The 16182-nt window shown below is 42.3% G+C and overlaps 1 protein-coding gene across 7 annotated transcripts in view; it reads right to left on the bottom strand.

The window, feature by feature from the left end:
* MTUS1 (microtubule associated scaffold protein 1) overlaps positions 1-15598 on the bottom strand; it is a 131159-nt gene extending 115561 nt beyond the window's left edge. For 2 of the 7 annotated variants that reach the window (XM_064652750.1, XM_064652757.1), the window contains exon 1: positions 14644-14775. The gene's annotated coding sequence lies outside the window, so the exon portion shown is untranslated. Of the gene's footprint in view, positions 1-3542; positions 4154-13339; positions 13406-14368; positions 14538-14643; positions 14776-14965; positions 15256-15579 lie in introns of those variants that run through there. The other 5 variants (XM_064652751.1, XM_064652756.1, XM_064652752.1 and 2 more) reach the window with 5 other exon arrangements.
* Positions 15599-16182: the final 584 nt, after the last annotated feature.

Raw genomic sequence — 16182 nt, 5'->3', positions numbered from 1 at the left:
GAAAAGAAAAGGCTTCAGGGTGACTGAATTGCAGCCCTTCATTACCTGAAGGGAGCCTACCAGAAAGATGGAGACTATTTACAAGAGCATGTACAGGACAAGGGGGAATGATTACAGATTGAGAGTAGGTTTAGATTAAATATTAGGAAGAAATTCTTTACTGTGAGGGTGGTGAGGCACTGGAACAGGTTGCCCAGAGAAGCCATGGATGCCCCATCCTTGGAATTTTTCAAGACCAGGTTGGATGGGGCTTTGAGCAACCTGGTCTAACGGAAGGTATCCCCGCCTGTGGTAGGGGAGTTGGAACTAGATGACCTTTAAGATCCCTCCCAACCCAGGCCATTCCATGATTCTATGATCTCTCAGAAAAAAAAAAAAAAAAACCAAACCAAAACAAACCCCAAAACAAACAAAAAACAGCAACCCCCCCCAAACCTACAAACAAACACACAAACACACAGAAATCAGAAGGAACTAAAGCAATAAGTATATATCCATTGACTAGGAGGATACTCAGTTTGAAGAAATTCACCCTCAGGATGACAGGCATTCTGCATTCAGAATCACTGGGTGATAAACCCTGCTGTTGCTCAGCTGGTGCATAGGACAAGGCAAGATACATTAACCACAGAGCCATCTAACAAACATGTGCTACCAGCACCCTCAAAATAAAAACACCAGCAGCTGAAGTTTGCATGCACCGGCCATTCCTGCCCTGCTGTGCCAAGCCTGCCATCACCTCATCGTTACCTGACCCTCCTGGGTCATTGGTCATGACCTTAGGGATGTCTGAAAAGCTGCTCTTTAACGTTAGTCAGTACTAACTGTGAACTAATGTCTCTACTTCACTACTCCCCATTTTGCTCATAATCTCCCTCATGGAGATTAAGAGGCTTTCATTCCATTTAAATACAGCCCCAAATACCTCTCTGTAAAATATGTGATTACCAACCACCTTCCCTCCTTCTCCTCTCCCCTTTAGAACAGAACAGATGCAAATTTATCTTCTGTTTGAAGATATTCAGATTTCATAAACTGATTAAATCTGCATGCTTCCCTGAACAGATTGTTCAAAGTGCTTGCCTACCACTTTGACTGCTAGAGTATTTTCCCTGGACTAAGGATGCTAAAGAGTGCTGTGGGAGCAAGCTGACTGCACATGGCAGCACCAGGCACAGATCACTGTAAGCTCCTGAGAGTTGAGCTGACAGTCTGAACACATTGTTCTCCTGCATGTAATTTAACACGCAAGGAGTAGAAAAGAGCCTTATTCTTCATAAGAAAGATTTTAAACTTTCATCTTAAAAGTTCCTTCTAGCCAAGGTATTTAATGTCTTATTTCTCAGATGAAACACAGATTATCCTTTTATTATCCACGTATGAAGCACTGAAAAGTAAACTTTTCTTTGGTTTTATCTTCCCTTTACCTCTGAACCACCAGCAGGAAGAGGCTGGTCAAGCAAAAGCAGTCTGTCTGTCCTCCCTTCATGAAATGACCCTATTTAAGTAGAAGATTTTTTTCATTTATAAGTAGATCACTAAATACATTAAATTACCATAAAATTTTGAATCCAACTACTGACACAGATGATATAAAAGAGTAAGTATTTCATCCCAGCTTTAGAGCTGTAGCAGTCATGTTGCCGACAGGAGGCAACTGTACAGATTTTGTAACCATTTATTTGAGTACCACCCATTTGGGCCACATAAATTGCATCACAGTATGTGATGCATTAATTCTGTGCTGGCTATTTGCAGTATCATTCTTTTCTTTAGGATATGCAAACATGAGCTCAAGCAAATAAATAACTAACACTGTGCCAGAGAATTTCACTTCTGCGCTGTAATACAAATACCACACAATCAGAGTTAAGCAAAGTACTAGTTTGTCTGGGAAGCTGTTGCAACCTGAAATACTTCTTTCATAGACTTGGAGTTATGGGATTTACAATTATTTTCATTAAGAGTTCTAAAGCAGGACATTTCACATCTACACATGTTGAAAAATTCACATACTTTTTTAACTTGAACATGAGGTTCATGTAACAAAGCAAGATGACAAAAGAAAATTGTCTCCCCTGTCCAGCCAGGGTTACTTCAGCGTGCCTTGTACACTGCTTCATTCTCTCAACTTCAGAGAGCATGCAGTTACCAATGTAGCACGTGAAGAAAATCAAAAAATCCTTAGGATACTTGGCAGAAAACCTGGGTTTGCACCATCTGGCACAAGAGGCAGAAGTACTCCACTGACCAGGATGCTTTTAGCAAAGGTTCTTGGTAAACTGAGGGTCAGAATCAGACTGGATTAGAGACACAGTCCCAGGGTGCTCCTTGGAGCTCCCACCTCTATTCCAGACACTGCCAACCCAATCCTCTGGATTAAGGTATAAAGTACTGGAGATGTGAAGAACATCAAGTGCAATTGCTCTTGGCTTTTTTCTTTAACTTTTTCCATTTCAAGTTGTTAGTACTGAGACTCCCAAATTAAACTTGAGCTTTACACGCATCAAACCTTTGCCTAATCCTTGCGTTCCAACCCAAACAAAGAGAACTAAAAATAAAGTCATCTGCATTTAGAAAGTTACCCAGTTTTCAACAAGTTTAAAATTCCTTCATGCTGATCAGTATCTTTTAGGACTATATTTTACTAGAGTCTACACCAGCTTGTTTATACTGGACTTTAACCCACAGATGAGTGCTACTATTCAGCCTAAAAAGTTCTGTAAAAAGATCCAATACCACCCATAAAAATTCCCCTCAACTAAATAGAAAACATCAGATAGATAGTCCTGCTTTCGGATACCCCTGTTCAGAATTAGCCTTAAATTATAATCTTTAAAGTTACCAGATCACTGTACTATTGATTAACTTTTTTTTGGGCTACCCAGGGAGCAGTTTGAGTTTCAGGGTTAAGCACATTCTGTTCTACTTCAATGGCAACATGCCAAATCCATTTAAATATTTAAACATTAACCTTAAAGTCACTGTTTTGTAGAAAGGCAGCCGTTAGTCCACACAGATTAAATTTTTCTCCAGGAAGTATCGCTGAGTACAAAGGCCACTTTGCCTCTTTTTGAGAGTGATTTCTGGAAGAGCTGAAGAGCATGGAAAAGATAGTACAGTACTCAAAATTATTTCAATGACAGACTTCGCAAGTGTGGACAGACGCACATTATTTGACATTTTCCCCTTCTGACACTACAGATTCATCTTGTGTTTAAAAATGCAACTGTTTTGATTTAGTAAAGTCAAAAAGTTTGTAAGACTTCATAGGCAAGTTTTGCTTTGGTTCTATGTCAAGACCCAACTACCAAACAGTAGTAACCAGTTTTCTACACTGACAGCTAGAAGTCAAAATAAGGCAAGCTTTACAAATTTCTGTGACAATGAAAAAAAATATAGTGCACGGGCTTAAAAAAAGAAAAAAACCAAAACAACCAAACCCACAAAAAAAGCCCAAAACCACAACACTGAGCTCACATTTAAAAAACAAACAGGAGTCAACTAAAAGCTGAATTAAATCACAGGGTTGCTGTACTTACTCTTGAGAGGTTGTATGATTAACCAGTTATTCAATGTTATTCTGAGGCAGAAAATAAGATTAATTTCTCATTTTAGATTTCCTAAAATAAAAGCAGAAAACAAATCACATACACTGACAGGATACTAACATTTAAGAGATCCAAGGACCTGCCCCTTTGCACACTGTTGCAATTGTTCACTCACAAGTAAATATGAAATGGGATAGACAGGAATACTGTATTTGTGATTTTTTTTTTTTTTTTGGGTGGGGGAGAAAGTTCATCCAAATAGGTGCAGAGAAGGAGCCAGCCCACCACTTTTTAACTGTTTTGTTACCCACCTTCTGCTACCTGCAGAACATGAATAGTCCTGGAGACTGAGAAACTTACTTCTCTACCACATCTAGCTGTACTTACATTTAACAACCACAAACCTACTTTTATATGAAGCCATTGCTTGGCAAAACAAAACAGGCATCAAGAACACATTGCAACCAATTTTTTTTTCCTAGAAACCTTTTTCCCTACATTTTTTTTTAAGAACAAAATTCTAGGCTGCTCCTCTACAGGAAACTGGCATTCTCTACGCGTTTATAAATAAGCGAGCAGTTTGTAACACTAGCTTTACTCTGACACCAATCAGACAGAAACAAGCACTAAATATAACCTGTGTAGATACTATGGAATGACCTCTACTGAATCAGACTTCTTTTATCACTTATATGCATCCCATTACAGATTAGAGAACAGAAATACTACCCCAAAGTCCATCACCCAGCTTCTATGCAGGCTTCAGTAAGAAAGCTAAACAACTTGAAATACCTGAAAACCTGTGATGGAGTGACCTTGTAGAAGACAAAGCTTTCCATCTTACTTTGCACTGAAAATAGCCCATTGCAGAGGAAAAAACATCCCGCTGCACAGGCTTACTATATTTAGGTGACACCTTACCAACAGGGTACCCCACAGGAGGGTAAAGCTGGAGGCGTGCCCACATGCCAAGCTATACCACTGAAATGTCAAGTGTTCTGCTAGAAGGGTTGCTCTAACCACTGCAATTCCTCACCTTCAGCTCTTCTCAGTTTTGGACACGTTACAGTCACTCCTCTCAAGGCCCCACAGTACTTCTTTGTCTAAAAAGTGCATTTTTTACAAATGTGTGTTTGTGACTACACATCGGTGTACAGTGCGGCTTACACACTGGCACAACAGTGCTGTGACCTATGGGACACCAACAATTTAGCTTACAGGAGACACTGCAATGAAGATAGCCAGGCACAGAGGGGAAGAACTACAGCAGTGTTCTCCAGTAGGCTAGGACAGCAGGAAAGAGCCACACACTGAGAAACATCCAGAGACCCCAGCTAATACGCCATGCATCACTGCCTTGTGCTTGAAGCACTTGGCCAATAGTCTACTGGGCAAGCAGGGAAGCTACTAGTCCAATACAACCACCACAAAAAAGCATGTTCAATACCTTTCTTGTTAAAGTAATAGCTAAAGCTGCAATACATCTTTCAGGAGAGGCAGCTTTTAGCAAGACTTCAGAATGTCTAATGATACAGCCTCCTCATCTAGGAAGCTGACAGCTGCTATTCAATTATCACCTTGCAATTAAGCTATTAAATGAACTACCAGCTCAAGCTGGGTGAAATTTGGAACCAGACTTATTAAGTGTTGAGATGCAGCATTATTAAAGCAGAGATGCACAAACAAAGAGTTATGCCCAATGCAACTATTATGACACCTATGAGAAATTTGGGACACAGAGGACTGGCTTTATGGTATTTGACTTTGCAGCCCATTTGCTGAGCTGCAGAACATTTTACTACATGAAATCCACAGCACACAAATGCAAACAGGTTCAGGGCGAGGAAAGAAAGGCAATGGTGAGTCCTAACCACATACAGAAACTACTCAGGTATCTTGATCTGTGTGTTTGTGCAACAAGGTAGTAGCAAAGTTTTACCACGAGCAGTATACATAACGAAGTGGACGACCAAAAGCCTTTATAATCTCCTGAGAAAACTGCCAAGCTCACAAGGTTTATACTACTTACTATTAGAATATCAAGGAACTACAAAGAACAAAGAATCCTTGGGTGAAGCAGTCCTCTCCACAACTCCAAATAAGTATCAGAAGAAGCTATTCATTAGATGAGTTGGTGCAGGGCAAGAACATTCATACTGCTACTACAGATTCAAGCAGGCTCAAGTAAGTGAGCCTCCTAACTGCTTGGCAAGCCTCTGCCATCCTTCTAGGCAGATACTGAGAGTGCAAACACCTAAAGGCATCCAGCAGCCCAAGGCCACCAACCTATGCTGACTGCAGAACCATTATAATCTCCTGGCATCGAGGCTCTGGCTGATTATAATACTACAGCAGGAGACAACACCCAGACATTTCAGTTTCATAATACTCAAGTGTAACCATTCCTGAAGAGGTCCTATGAACTGTTTACGAGAACGAAACCAAGCAGAAGAAACACAGATGCACTACAGGGAACACCTGTTGTTTTGAGACACTTTCATACTGAGAGACAGGTAAAGACACAAACAGACCAAAATACCTGTGAGAAATTCCTTTCATTTAGGGAAAGCTTGCAAAGGAACGACTCTAGCAATCCACCTGTAGATACAAACTTGAAAAAAATTTGATTACCTGAAACTCAGCATCAAATAAAATTACCCTCACTGCATCAAAAAAAGTGCATGATAAATAACCTACTATGGGGGATAAGAAGACTTTTCAGACAGACAATTCTGGCAACAAATTCATTAAACTGAGCCACATGTTATGTGATAACACATGAACTATGAATCATACCAACAGATTTTCTTTCAGTACCTTCATGCTGCTGATGGCAGATACTGGTAATAGAGACCTGAAAAGGATGAGATTTCACAGACAATAAAAACAGTTCATATTCCACACTGCTTGAAAGATAAAAGAATAAGAGTAAAGTTCTGTAAGTTTGGCTTGTATCACTAAATGAGGAGCAAATCAAGTATACAAAATAAAATTCTCCTTAATGGAAATCTGCAGCAGAGTTTAGTTCCTGCAAACTTACATCTGAAGTATAACTGAGACAATACAGCACCATATAGGTTGCCCAGTTACAAATATCTGATAGAGAGCATACCTGAAGCAGGGAGTTGTTTAGATAGTACCAGCACCAAGAAACACCAAATTTCTGCGAATTCTGTAGATATCTCCTAGGTGTCCACAATGCAATAAAACAGTCAAGTCAGCACAGAGGGCGTCTTGCAGAGAGGAAACCGGCAGACAAGCCATGCAATTAGGTACCATTGCAACAGTGGAACAACAACCAATAGGCTTTCCAAGATTAGATAACAGTCAGCCACAGAGTAATCGTTTTAAGATCCTTGACTACTGATGGTAGAAAAGCAATAACCGGTGCACACATGAGATGAGAGTGCGCTGCAACAGACAGAGCCTGCTTATGGTGCCAGGAACTGTGAGGCAAGTACATCCAGAAATGGCACCACAGAGCCATCAACCAGCAGTATCAAAGGTAAGCTGCCATTCAACTCGAGATGGACACAGTGGAGACAGCATCAATGTAAAAATTTTCACCTGGTCAGACAGTCAGTGTCAACAAATAAGCCATAAAACCATTAAAAGCCTCACCCAAGAATCAGTAATAGTAATAATAATCAGTAATAGTAATAATCATGTACACACAGGACTGAATGACTGATGTCAGAAAGGTGGAAAAGAGCAGTTCAATGCAAGCATCTCTTTTCTTCTTTTTCTTCTTCCCAAAGCAATAACCAGAAAGGAGGGTGGAGCAAAAAAGAGACATACAGTAATTCAGTACTGGTCTGAACACCAGCACTTTTACAAAACCAAAAGCTGTCAAGCCTCTCAGAGGGAATCACAAAGTCCGCATACAGTGATGGACAAAGGACCACCTAGTTTCAACAGGTGTTTTTACAAAACAAGCAAACAAACAAACAAAAACCATCAAAAAAACCCAGGACAGAATCGCTTGTAGCAAATTGCACTGAGCCATACATGGAGAACCGTGCATGGCATTAAACACAGACGAGGTTTTCACAAGCACTCCGAGCACAGCTGTCCAATCTCTGCAGAAAATTGTCTAACGAGCCAGACTAGATCTCTGAGATAAAAAACAGTAAGAGAGGATAATTTCAGTGCAAATTTCTTAGACCAGCCGACCAAGTTCACTATTTCAGTCCAATGCTGTGCATAATGCATACTCCTAGGCATTAAGATAGAAGATCATTAACAGAAGTTTGTTTTCACATTCCACAGAGTGAAAACCCTAATACTGCATACACCTTGCTGCAAGAATTAGTTGTTCAAACAACTGGTCCTTCCCCCCCTTACGGGGTTTTGGGTTTATTTGAGCTTAAGTGTGTTTAATTGTCAGCTCCTACACCAACACAAGTCAGCTTTCAGACAAATCTGGGCAACAAATCCAGATGCAACAGTTCATATTTTATCACATTTAATTCTCCAGTTTCTGAAAAAGTTACACACTGATTTAAATGATAGAAGAGGACTCATTAAAAGCTGTGTTTTCTGAAAACTGTGACTTTTGGGGTTGCTAATCCCAAAGAGCACAATATAAGTATGAACAGAACCGGTGCAAATCAGCAGGTTTAACAAGTATTTAAAGCCTAGTAATGAAGGTGTCAGGAAAGTTCATGCTTTGCGACAGGTAAAACTCCATCAAAAGAATGGTTTTATCTCCAAGGGACATCATTGCAGATGACATGACAGTCCAAACAGCACTACCTGTGGCAGAGAGGAGTATTAGAAGCCTTTCAAATCAAATTTCAAGTTATTCTTCAGTTTTTCCCAGAAAAACATCACAAAGATTCAAGAGGACAGCATCCTGATACTACTACAGAAAGTTTTATGTTGATTCATAATTTCCATGGTGAATTAATGTTGATATAAATAATCCTAACATTGGGATACATACTGCATATTGGGTTTGTTTATTGATCAGCATCTCCCAAAATGAACACCTACCCCACTTACTTCCAAATGTTCATGGTGAATGAGTTTGCCAAAAGCTGTCTTTTTAATCGAGCCACTTAAGGGCCAAGACAAACATGAGAAAACCACCAGTATGTAATACTGCTGCTACAGAAAAGCGACACTAAATAACACAGAAATACAACAAAACCAATAAAATAAGCAGGAGAGGAAAATAACCAACAAACCAATCCAAAGTAGAAAATATATTTTGACAACTTCCCATCAAATGATCCTTTACACTTCTCTAAAACTGGCCACCCAGTTTACAAGTAACAACCACCTTTTGCTTCACAGACTGAAAGCCATATTGACCACTGCATCATACAGGTTACCACAACTCTAGAAACTCTAGATAAAGTTTGCAAAGACACAGACAGATTGCCAGTTTTACACACTGTACATATGCCACTTTTCTGCAGGATAATTATTTATCAAACTATTTGTACTTATATCCACAAAGCAGTCTTCTAATTTTTCACCGTTTACCAACACGCCACTAAAACCATCAAGTTTCCTGCTAATTTCTCCCAGAAAACTTGGATATTATTTCTTTCCCCCCAAGCTGAAAGCAATTCTAAGGACATTTGGCATAGCAAAACTTCAACTGGATGAAATGACAGTCTCAAAGGGAAGCGCGTGAGAATTTCTTACAGAGGAGCCAACATCCAAAGAACTGCCCAGCACCTACAGGCAGAACTACAGTCTTGAAACTCAGAGCTGCAATAAAGAGTTAGGGCCCTGCAGAGTGACAGAATGAACCATCTGATTGGTGTAATTTCAGAAGTAAGGCCACTAACAGCTTACTTTAGACCAATTTCCTTGAAGGTCTCTGTTTAATCTGAAGGAGTTCAGTACCAAAACCAGGTACAACTGCCACCTGACTTCTGTAACATCCCTTGCCTATAATTCTGAAAACAGCTCATCAGCCATCCCAGTTCAAGTTATTTCTTTGAACAAAGTTATTCGCATCCAAAGCAAGTTACAGAACCTTCATCCACAGAGATGTGCGAGACTCAGTTGGACCCTGTCATGACTGACCTGATCTAGCAAAGGCATTAGTCCTATTTCCATTTGGAAGTTGGAAAGAGTGACCTCCAAAGGTACCTCCCAGCCAAATTAAAAAAATGCTTGAATTTACAGAATTACAAAGAAAAATACCAACTTGAGGAAAGTATTATGCAAGCACTTCCTGACTTTCCTTTTAAAGTCAACTAGTATTTCAAATATCTCTAGTAATCACAGACAAAGAAATATTTCACTACCACTAAAACACTTAAATCAGATACTAAGAGCAAGTAACTCAGACTTTTTCCAAGAACTGATGACTCTTGAAGACTAGGCATTAACAAGATGTGTACTATGCATAAGCCAGCACAGCAGCACCTTCTATTTATACCTCCAGTTTAAAAATGGTCTCACACCATGGTCTTGAAATACTCCAACTATCTTGCCTTTAGTTTCCTTAAGAAAGAGTAATCACACTTGACTCACTAGGAGCACATAGGTAAAACACCAAGTATAATAAGAGAGGTACATCATGTTAATTAGGAGAAGGGACACACAAAACATAGCTGATGGACAAGTTCATAGTCTTTCTTGTTTGAGGGCAGTTTTCCACCAGGCCATACTCTTTACCACAATGTGCTCATACTGCCCCATGGCATACAGATCCTTAGTTCCCAAACCCTCCTGGAATGATGGTGCAACAAAATCTTCCTATTCTTAAAATTCTTCGGTCAAGATTATTCAGTCTGCTGCAATGCAACACTAGAGAGATGGTAAGTCAGCACCTCTCTCCAGCAGCCTCAGCTACAACTCCAAAAGATGAATGGATACAAGCAGCAGTCTGTAACACTCACAGCACTGAACACTCACACTCATCCAAAAGTACAATCACACTCATTCAGGAGCACACTGATGAAAATTTCTTTTCTGGCCAGTTGCATAGGTTTAGAGCTGATCTCACAAAGAAAAAATGAGTACCATTTCACAGATCACTCCATCTAGACCTCACTGCTGTCAGCTAATGCCATCAAACTAAACCAACAAGTCCAGAACATACCATAGGGACCTCATACATTGACAGGAGATCAGGGGAAAAAACAGTTACCTAACATAGCTACAATCATATTTTTCATAGTAATGACAATTCCTCCTTCAATGGCTCTGTTTTTGCTTGAAAAAGACTTGTCTACCTTCTTCCCTGACACGAATAGAGCAAACACAGCAGGGAAACTGACTCTGGAAGGCAGGTTTTCTTATTTCTTCCTGTTAGACATGGTATAGAGTATCCCGGAAAAAGTATTAGAAATACTAGGAATACCAGCCTTAGGATAAAGTGCTACACCACACACACTCTGATTGTTTCACCCACGTCTGGGAGTTCGCTGTACAGTGGATGACCACTGTCACTCTGAGCAGACAGACGACCACTGCACGCACATTCAGCGGGGTCTGCAGTAGGACCAGTTCATCAAAACCCAAAGTAAGTTACATCTCGACTCCCAGTGCCTTGAGTACACTAGTTTCATTTTCCCTGCATTTTTCTAATTTCCATATTGCACCCCATAAATCCACATTTATATTAAATGCAAATATTATCTAGTTTCTATTTTTTAAATATTACTTAAGATTGCAAAAAGAAAAATAGTTGTGAAATCTTTAAATATTTGAAGACTGCTAAGAGCACACTGGCAACTTAGCAAAGTCGGAAGAGCTAAAATAAATTCTAAGATAAAGGCAAACAAAATGACAGACATAAGGGAACCACCTAAAGAGGAATGAGAACAGAGACTGAGGAGTCAATACAAGCGGGTGATGCACAGATCACATCACAGTAATCCACAAACAGCAGATGCAGTTTTTCCTGACGCAAAAACTGAACAGAGTACTAATCAAAGCACTTTGAGGTTAACTTAAGCAGAAAAGGGCCAGAGTCATTACGGATTAATGCAATTCAGCCAAAGGAAGGAAAAGTCAATGAAATAAAACTGAAGTTAATATAGGTATTAGGAATGGGAAAAAGGAAACTTTCCACTGAAGACTCCTGACATAAATTTTTGGTGCTAAAAAAAAGCCCATGTAGTAGAATACTAAGACTCATAATTAATACTATTTTGTCACTTGGAGAACAAATAAAATTACCAACTAGCACTGATTTTTTTCTTCAACTAATAAAGCATACCTACATATAGCAAATGTACTCCATGGAATAATCTCTGCAACAACAAAAAATAGGAATGCAGAAAACAACTCTTCGCATGCCTCTATTAGACCAACTGCTGAGTCTAAAAACATCTTCATACATGAATTAAGGAATAAACTTCACAGTGCAAGTACTCCCTTAAACAGAAGTAGGCTGTTATCATTGTCACTGTAATGTTTGCTTAAAACAAACTGCAACAGCCAATTCCACACCACAAACACTGAAGAAGCACTAACTCTTGTTTCCCTTCCCACATGAAATCAAGTAAAACAGAATAAAGAGCATTAACTTGTCCAGCTTTAACTCCAAACTACTGCACAGACTGAGCATTCCACAAACTTGCAGGTAATCCTCTGAATTCATGGGATAAAGGCAACTTTAAAAAGGCTTGATTTTCCCAATTAAACAAGAAATCAGCATACATCACAAAATCAAACTATTAGAACAAAATTACTTAAACATATAGGGACTTGGGACAGGTAATCACTTCAGCAGCTTCTGTTGGATCACACCACACATGCTACTTCTGCTCACATAATTATCTCTCAACATCAATCAAAATATGGCAGTGGCACACTTTAGCATCATATACAAATATGTAATATACCACAATTTATATATAATATATATGTTTATACATGTATAAAAAGTGTGTATGTTTTTATTTTTTAGATACAAAAAAATCAGTCCCACACTATCAGCTGGCTAATCTGCATTCCACAGTTTCTATTATACTAGTCTAAGTAATTATTTTGCTAGATTGTTGACATCATTAGCTATCTGACATATTAGATCTCAGCCCAATACTAGGTCCTACAAGATTATAAAAAAGTCTACTTATAGTTGGCATTTTTGGCTTTTTCTAAAAAAGAAATCCACTTCTTCTGTACGTGGTTGCAGACAAATTTTGCAGCCACAAAATGCAAGAGTTAGAAACAGGAGCCCCAAATGCATTTACTGTGTCATTACTCTGTCAAATCTTGACTTTGTCAAGGCCTTGACATTGCATTTTTGCAGTTAGCCAATTCTTAGATACTGATTTCAGCTGTAAGACTGAGCAAACCACACGAGAATCAGGGGTAGTTATGAATCCAACAGTAAGGCTTCCTATTTACTGAATCATAATTTCTCAAAAAGATCATGAAACCCATTTTAACGGGCCAGCTACTAAAAGTTTAACATTTGTTTGAATATTTTCACGTTACAGAATCTTGACACACAGAATCATGTTTATCCTGGATGGAAAATTATATTAGGTAAAGTTTTAGCTTAAAGCTATCAGATTATTATAATTGTTTTAGCCACAATTCTGAAGCAGACTGATCTCAGCCAGAAATCTGCAATATTTTAAAAGTGACTATATGAATTTTAAATACAGTCTTCTTACCACACATACAGTTACAGTCCATAAAAACAGAGCTCAAATGCAACCTATTGCTCACTCACGATAATGAGCACTAGGAGAACTAAGTTAACCCCAGTGGCTGATCTGGAGTCACTTAAGCCAGCCGCTACAATGCCGTGCTGCAGTTCCACCAGAGCACAGTGCATGTCACAAGAAATAAACAACTTTTAATACCTGCCTTATGCAGCAATCCAGCTAGGGAGATCCATCACATTAGACACCACCATCCACTCTGAAAATCTTAGTGAGATAAATAATGAAGGTTAAAGCTTTTGTATTTCCAAAATAAAATAAGTTTCATTAAATGAACACCTTATCCCTCCTCACTTCAGAGAGAGAAGTACTGTGTACTGAGTTCATTTAGAAAAAGAAAGAAGAAAATTATTAGCCGTCAATATGTATTCAACAGTGTAGGTATCACTCAATTAATTAGACTTAGTGTTAACAATATTTTACATATAGCTACTCTTAGACCTATTAGCAATGACCAATAACAATTTATTTTACCTGCCTAAGTGAAAGTCATGCATCTGTCGCAGTGTGAGACTTCATCTTTCAGATAACCCCCTGGTGTGGGGTTTAACCAGCTGTACTGCCCATCACATCACAAGCATAACTCAAACAAAACATAAAGCCAAAGCAGAGGCTCAGACCCCATGTCAGACTGTCAGAGCCATATCTGAAGCAAAAACCTACGTACCCCTCACGAGAAGGGGATGCTCAGTTCTCTGCTTTGATCATACAGTAGAAAAAGAAGTGTAAGGTGTTTTCACAGAGTTGTTTGCTGGATTTTTTTTGTTCTATTTTAAATATTTGCAGTCTCGCCTTGGCCTTGGAACAATGGTATCAAGTTTAAGCTCCATGTCGTTTTAAACTCTGGCTCTCCCCTCCTTGCCAACCTTGCGTGGTATAAATAGCAAGTGAGCGGAGGAGCAAGCAGTAAAGATATTCCTAAAAAAAAGTCTCAGGAGTGTTTGTACTCCTAGTGCAGGACCAAAGCACTTGGGGTGCAAGACAGCAAGCTGTAGCAGCTTTTCAACCACGGTGTCAGCGTTCATCTAGATAAAAAAGCTACGCCAGCAACATACGATTTCCATACCGCTCAATATCGAAAACTCTTAACACACAGCTTGGGCCCCTGGAAGTTCGGACCCCCCAGCCCGGGGCAGAGGCCCCTCGGGGCGGGCCCCGCTGCAGCCTCACCTGCGCTGCGCCCGAGGCCGCGGCTCCGCCGCACCTCGCCAGGCACACGGGAGCGCGGCGGGCGGGGAACCGCCGAAGAGCAAAGAAGGAAAGTAAGCTGGAGCAGGACGGAGCGGCGGCAGTGACCCACTTCCTCCGCCGGCACCTCGGCGCTCGGGCAGCCTCAGCTCAGCTCAGCTCCGCTCCGCTCCGCTCCCGCGCCCCGTTATCCGACCGCCCCGGGAAGCCCTCACTGAGAGAGCGAGGGGGAATGAGGGGGGCGGGACGACACTCACATTTTTGCAGGACAAGAAGCCCGCACTTACACCGACGCACACGCGCTGCCCGTCACTTGTAGCTCGGCTCCACTGGAGAAAACTGCGCCGCGGCCGCTCTCGCCGCCGGCACCGCCCCCCCTCCGCCCCCGCGGAGGCCCCGGCAGCGCCACGCCCGCACCCGCCCGCCCGCTCCTCGCCAGCGCCGTCGGGCCGGCGTGCGCGGCTCCTCCGCCCAGGTTGCTCCCCTGCGGCGGCCCCGCGTCCCCTCGGGCCGTCCCGTCCCGCCCCGCGCGCCCCGGCCGCACCTGCCCCGCGGGTCCCCGCACCCCGCTCCGCTCACCTGGCGCGGGCCGGGCTGTCCCTGGGCGGTGCGTCTGTGGGCGGGGGGGGGCGGCAGGCGCGGGAGGCGCAGGTAGAGCCGAGCAGGGGAACTGGGTCAGCGGCTAAAAATACCGCGCGGGGTGGAGGAGGATCCGGCCGCGGCGCCCGGGACGGCGGCCGCCCCTCCTGGGGGCTGTCGGCGGTGCCGGGGGGCGCAGGGCCCTCCCCGCGGCCGGGTCGGGGCAGGCCGTGACCTTGCTCCAGCCGGTCAAGGTGCGCCGGTTCAAACTCGCAGCCGACGGCGACAAAACCTGCCCACCCTCGTTTTAATTCCTAAACCGTGTGTGGCTTCACGGGCGGCGTGCGGGGGCCATGGGATGCCCCGGTGCTGCACAGCCGGGGCTCAGTCACCCGCCCGGGGCAGCGGCCGGGCCGGCCGGGCAGCATTCCCCTGGCAGGGCCCTGGCCAGCCGGGCCGGGATGTGCTCCCTCCCGCCCCGGGCTGCTGTGCGAGGCGGCTGCCTGTCGTGTGTGTCCACTGCCGCTGTGCCGAACGAGGGAGCATGGAAAATTCGCTTGTTCCTGCGAAGTTCCTGCATTCTGTTACAACGCGCAGGGCGGTGGTGTACTCACCATCCCTGGAGGTGTTTGAGAGTTGTCTGGATCCGGTGCTGGGTGTTATTGCTTAGTAGTTTAGGGGTTGCAGTGGCAGTGCTGGGTTGATGGTTGATCTTAAAGGTCTCTTCCAACCTCTGTGATTCTGTGAAGTCAGCTGAGAGCTGCCGTGGGTCTGAGGTTACTGAAGCGGCACGCAGCAGTGCTAAGGCAATGTCCACGTTACTACAAAAGTCCCAGGAGACTCTAGCTTAGTTTTCCTGATGGCCTAAGCAGTTCAATGCCAGACTTGTGCTAATCTTTGTGTTCATGTGAATTATTTACAAATGCAAACCACATAAAAAATGTGTGAGTTTAGTCGTGACTGGCCGCAACTTTAACTCTGCCTTTTAGCACCCTGTCCATGGTATTATTTGCAGCCACTTCTTTATGCTCAACATCCTGGTTTTTAGTGGTAGTAGAGTCAATGCTTCCCTCCAAGATTTGTCCACTCAGATTTCGATGGAGAAAGTAGTCTCCCTGACCCCATGGAGTAGCTGCTGGGGCTTTGGCACTAAAGTGGTGGCACTGCCTGTAACACAAGGCAGAGAGGAAGGATCTTTTACTAATCATTACAAAGCC

This window comes from Pseudopipra pipra, chromosome 4 (genome assembly GCF_036250125.1).
Source record: "Pseudopipra pipra isolate bDixPip1 chromosome 4, bDixPip1.hap1, whole genome shotgun sequence".
Classification (NCBI taxonomy): Eukaryota; Metazoa; Chordata; class Aves; order Passeriformes; family Pipridae; genus Pseudopipra; species Pseudopipra pipra.
This window is presented reverse-complemented; position numbering and strand designations above follow the sequence as displayed.